The 5,565-nt window shown below is 34.9% G+C and overlaps 1 long non-coding RNA gene across 1 annotated transcript; it reads right to left on the bottom strand.

Moving 5' to 3' along the window:
• Window positions 1-2,467: 2,467 nt before the first annotated feature.
• On the bottom strand, window positions 2,468-3,367 carry LOC143584163 (uncharacterized). The gene is made up of 3 exons (XR_013144310.1): window positions 3,254-3,367; window positions 2,824-3,184; window positions 2,468-2,741 (listed from the first exon to the last, which is right to left on the bottom strand). It is a non-coding gene; the product is annotated as an uncharacterized LOC143584163 (long non-coding RNA).
• Window positions 3,368-5,565: the final 2,198 nt, after the last annotated feature.

The raw sequence follows: 5,565 nt of genomic DNA, 5'->3' as shown, positions 1-5,565 counted from the left end.
AGGCTAGCCGAGGAGGTCAGGAACCTTGAAGATATTGAGTCTCCAATAGTTACTTCTTTTGTTGTCGCGGGTAATGCTTTATCTTCAACTGCTCAAATGTCTGCTATTACTCAGGCTATCTCTGAGCCTGTAGTATCAAGAACTGAAGAAGCCATTCCCACAACTCCAACGAGGCAACATAACTTATTGCTATTCATGATCGTTAGAGTCTTCGAGATAGAGTTAATCCCTACCATAACGATAGTCTGATTTGTTTATGCAAATTGGACAGACGCAACGCCAAGTGGTTAATCCGAAGAGATAATAGTGATATAACCTATTTCCGACACCACAATTTACGTTCTTTGTCTCAATTGGATATGAACTTTTTCTATCAAAAAATAAGTGATGATGCCGATTTGCACACTGGTACAGCTCACACTTAAAGAAACTTGCTAAAGTGGGATTTGCTGATCTTAAAGTCAACAAAGGTAAAAAGTTTCCTCACCCCACAATGATAGACGAGACCACCGGACAATCTGTCATGGTCCAGAGATATAAAATGCGATCTGAAGGTCACATTGTCTATCACGGTAATGCTTTTCAAGAAAATTTTCTGGATCCATTCCGTAGATGGGAATTTGATTATCAGACTGGTGAGGTGGTTTATCCATTTCGGGCGTGGGAAAAGGCTTCGTTTCTTTGATGAGCATGAGTCAGATTGGGTAGGTATGATGTTTGCAAGCTTTTCAATTAACCACTAAAAGACGTCGAGACACCAGGTCACAGTTTTCTCTACACCAATATCATCGAGATTTTCAATCCTTTTGTCATTCGAATCCCAGCGAATAGATTGCATGACAAGGGCAAAGCGTTTACTTATCAAATTGACTGAAGGGAAGCTAGAGATCGAAGCACACATCTACACTATAGCCTAGAGGGAGATTGTTAGGTCCCAATTTATGTTAAATGTTTTTATTAGGCTTTTTGTATTAGATGTATTTTGTAATAAAGATTTGTTGAGTGTTTTTGTTTAGTGTTTGAATGTAGTGGGCCAATGGCCAAAGACTTGTTATTGCCCATTTGGGCTTGTCCCACCCACTTGTAACCTAGGTATGGAGTATATATATAGTTATATACTTATATACTCTCCATACACAAGTAAAAGTCTTGGAAATAATATTATTAGCTTCTTCATCTTTCTTTCTTTCTCTCATATTGTTAGTGTACTTTCTTGATCCGAGGTCCGGATAAAGTTGGTGATTTCCGCTCACCAAGTTTACACATTGATCCGGGATTAGTTGCTAGATCCATTACGAGACATACACATTATGGTGTGGCAACATTAGTGCCACTTATTTTGCGGCCTATATAGTGTTTCATCATCATATGGTACCCCTTAAGATCAATTGGTATTTTATTTGAGATATGTTTTTGGTTAAGTTTCCCCGTGTTTGCCATGTACATGTTATTGCTCAACTAGCTAATATTCGTAGAAAAAGGTTATTATCTACTCGGTTTGACACTCTTACATCTAAGCTTCACATTGTTATACCCTTTCAACTTTAGAAAGCATATTAGACCATGGTTAGTTGTATGGTCACGTGACTACCAAATTTTTGTTAGTAGTTTAGAAGTTACTTTGTTTACTGCAGGTTCCTATTCCACACTATATATATATATATATATATATATATATATATATATATATATGAGGGATTTGTCATGGGTTCAAGTTATACTATAAAAGGGGACAAAAATGAGAAGGATTTATAGTAAAAAAAACCATAATTCAAAATTTAATAAAAAAAAAAACCAAAAAAGTAAAAACACAAGATGTTTCACCGTCTTTCTCATTAAAAAAACACGCACACACAATGTTTAATATTTAGGGAAAAAGATCATTGTCTTTTTGTTTATCAGTGTGTTTTGTGCTTATTTTCGTCATTGATTGCGTCTCTTTCCTTTGACATTGTGTGTTTTTTTCTTGATATTGTGTTATATTACTTAACATTGTGTTATATTTTGTTCGTCATTGTGTTATATTTTGCGATCTATATAATCTATTGTGTCTTTTTTTAGTTATAATTGTGTCTTTTGTTCATTTTCGTCATTGTGTCTTTGATCTCGGCATTGTGCGTTTCATCGCTTTTTCTTGGAACGAGAATGACGGAGGAAACATTTGAGTTTTTAAATTTTTTTCGTTTTTTATTTATATTTTGAGTTATTATTTTTTTATTATTTTTCTTGAATTTTTTGGCCACAAATTCTTCTTACACTTCTTATTTTGGTATTCTTGTATTTTAACCTTTCCCATGTATGATATTATTTATAAAGTTACTTCAATAGAACCCAAAACCCTTCCAAATAATATTCGGCTTATTCCTTATTTGGATCACAATAGTGACTTCATATTTCAACAAAATAGGCAATCTTGTTGTTTATCTATTTCGTGAATTATGGATATAAAAACACAATGGGAAGACAACACTGTGATCTTTCCCTTATTTTCCCTTCATCAAGGACCAATTCAAACATTTCTAGCCCCATCTCACAATGGCTGAACCCCACGTAAGACCGGCACCAAATCCAGCTGTCAGGATGGTTTGACCTTCCCTCACCTTCCCACTTCGAACGGCTTCATCCAGTGCTAGCGGAATGGAAGCAGCACTCGTATTACCATAGTTTGCAATATTAGATATGACTTTGTCCCTTGAAAAGCCAAGTTTTGATGCTATGTGATCAATGATCCTCTGGTTAGCCTGTACACACCATGGCACATAAGGCACTTTGTATTACAGGCAGGTTAATATACATAAAAACACTAAAACGGTAGATATAAACCTGATGGACGAGTAACCAGTCGATATCTGACTGCCTAAAACCAGCCTTTGCTAACAAAACCTGAATACTCTCTGGCACGAACTTAGAAGCAAAGCGAAAAATCTCTTGTCCATTCATTTGGATATATGAAATAGATGCCTGTGTAGAGGAAAACCCTGAGGTAACACCATTATAACCCAACGCAAAATTGGGTTGAATGTGCCTAATAGAAGCATTGACGTGCCTGTGGAAAGGAAAACAATCAATAAAAGCTAGAGTTTATTAATATTACCAATGATGGTGGGTTAAGGGGGAACCTGCCGCCATTGCCATCAGTATGCAAGTCGAAATCAATTAAACCATCCTCCTCAGTATCACATGCCTACACAAAATGATGATTATTTTAGAGCAGACTTGTCACTTACCAAATGAAGAAAAAGCTAACATAAACCTGGAGTAAGATAGCACCAGCAGCATCACCAAAGAGAACACAAGTATTTCTATCCTTCCAATCTAAATAACAAGTTATACAATCAGCGCCGATCATAAGAACGTTCTTGAAACCACCTCCTACAAGAGTTATGGATTTGTCACAATTAGAAATTAATCAAAATATCGTGATTTGTATACGTATGAAATGTTGAAAATAACTCAAATAGTGTCAAGCCACTCAAAGAGAACCATTGAGAAGTTTACCAGCTTAAGTTAGGTACAAGCATTTAGTTAGTTGTTCCTTAATAAAATGTAGATAGGTAGTCAATCTTGCTTTAATTATTCAGCTGCAATATTATGCCTATAAAATTAGTAGTATTGTGTCATAATGAAGGCGTCTATTTCCTTCACATATGTACTACTATAATTTGCATTGATATACTCATTGTAGTGTCACAGCAATCGAGTTCACAAGAGTTATTGTGAGGTTGTTGATATCGCTAATAGCAAGTAATTAGTCCAGAGAAGAACCTCTTATAGCTAATGAAGAGCCAATTACATACTCAAGACTTGTGGGAATATGTTTGAGCTAGATTTCTATGGGTAGGCTCATGATTGAGGGCGACTAGGTATAAATCAATGTTGTAAAAGTAGGTTTCCAAGGCCGAGTACTCCCAGAGTACTTGCTACAAGGTACGTCGCCGAGGGGAGTAAACTTCACCTAGTTACTAAGAATCAATCAAAAATGGTCAACCTAAACCAGAATCACATTTAGTTGGTAGACTTGAGCCGATTTTGACTTAAAAAATAAAACATAATTCTTATTTCTATAATATTATAAAACAATATCATTTTTTTATTAATGATTAGTAGTTCTTAGAATAATTTATTGTGTATTTCTTCTATTTATGTTGATATTTACATATTTTATTATAAATATTAGCAAAATAATGATATTTGACATACATACAATATTCAAAAATTAATGTTTTTTATATTTATCATGTCCAAGTACTCTCCGAGTACTCCCCAAGTACTCCGAGTATACCCAACTCCCCAGTCGACCGCCTAGGGTCCGCCTAACGACTTTTACAACCTTGGTATAAATATATGAAAAAGGATGCCAGGGGCAATATCCATCATTCAACAAGTAGTTCAACATAGTTTCTCTTCGCGTGTAGCCACAAAGTCATAAGCAAGGCATGCATAGACTTTATTTCAAGTTGAGTACTAGGGTGTTTCCATGGCCATGATAGTTAGTTGCAAGGATTATGATGTCACTAATGACCAAACTATAGTAGAAAAAGTGTCTAAAAAGATTACATGCGCATCTTGAGGAGACAAAAAATTGAAGAATCCAAATTTCTAGCACTCTATCATGTGATCAACACATGGGGTCACTGCAATCTCATGAAGCTATAGTTAATTAGTACAGGGAATGGAGAGGAATGGCAAATAACTTTTCAAACCAAGAAGATTTTTCTTCTTCACTGAGAGGGAGAGCATGCAATGTCATAAATGAATGTGTTGGAACCTTAGGTTCTTGACAAGATGATAATAATAGGTATAAAATGTGGTTTATAGTTAATGGTTGATAAAATCATATAACTTGACAAAGATTGATGTTTACAGATCTTGATAAATACAAAGAAAGTCATAGTAAGAATGAGAAATGAGAAGGCGATTCAAGTATAAGGAAAATGGACCATCAAGCTTGCATTCTCAAATTGAAAGTACAAGATTCTTATTAAGGTTTACTTTTCTTACGATTTGGATACAAATTGAAAGTACACATCTATACTTTTTGACTCATGTGGGACAATGCAGATGCAGTCCCTTGGAGATAACAAATACATTCTTATGTTTACTGACGCTTATAGTCATACAAATTGGGTGTACTTTGTTCATAAGAAGTCATAACTTTCAAAAGGTTTATGATTTTAAAGCAAAAGGAAAAAAAAAGAGAGTTTGAAACAGTTACTCTCCATATTAACCGAGAAGAAGAATTTTGCTCTAAAACATTTAAGATTTTTGGTATGAAAATGGCATAAACAGAGAATTAACTACACCTTACATTCCTAAAAGATGAAGTAGTTGATCGTAAAATAAAATGATAGCTGAAATGGGTAGAAGTACTCTGCAGAAAGATGATTTTAGTAATCAATTCTTCTGGGAGAAGCCGTGGCTACATCAGTACTAGTAAATCTATATATCTTCTATATAGGTTGCACATTAAAGAACACCACGTGAGGCTTGGATAATAGGAAGCTATATAAGGCCTCTAAAGGTCAATGAGTGTGTGGCTTATAACTTAAAGCATTCACTACGCTA

Source organism: Bidens hawaiensis, unplaced genomic scaffold (assembly GCF_021521415.1).
Source record: "Bidens hawaiensis isolate Kalapana, Puna unplaced genomic scaffold, B.hawaiensis_p1.1 tig00032829_1, whole genome shotgun sequence".
Taxonomy (NCBI): Eukaryota; Viridiplantae; Streptophyta; class Magnoliopsida; order Asterales; family Asteraceae; genus Bidens; species Bidens hawaiensis.
Note: the sequence above shows the minus strand (reverse complement) of the source record. Positions and strands in the feature narration are given on the sequence as shown.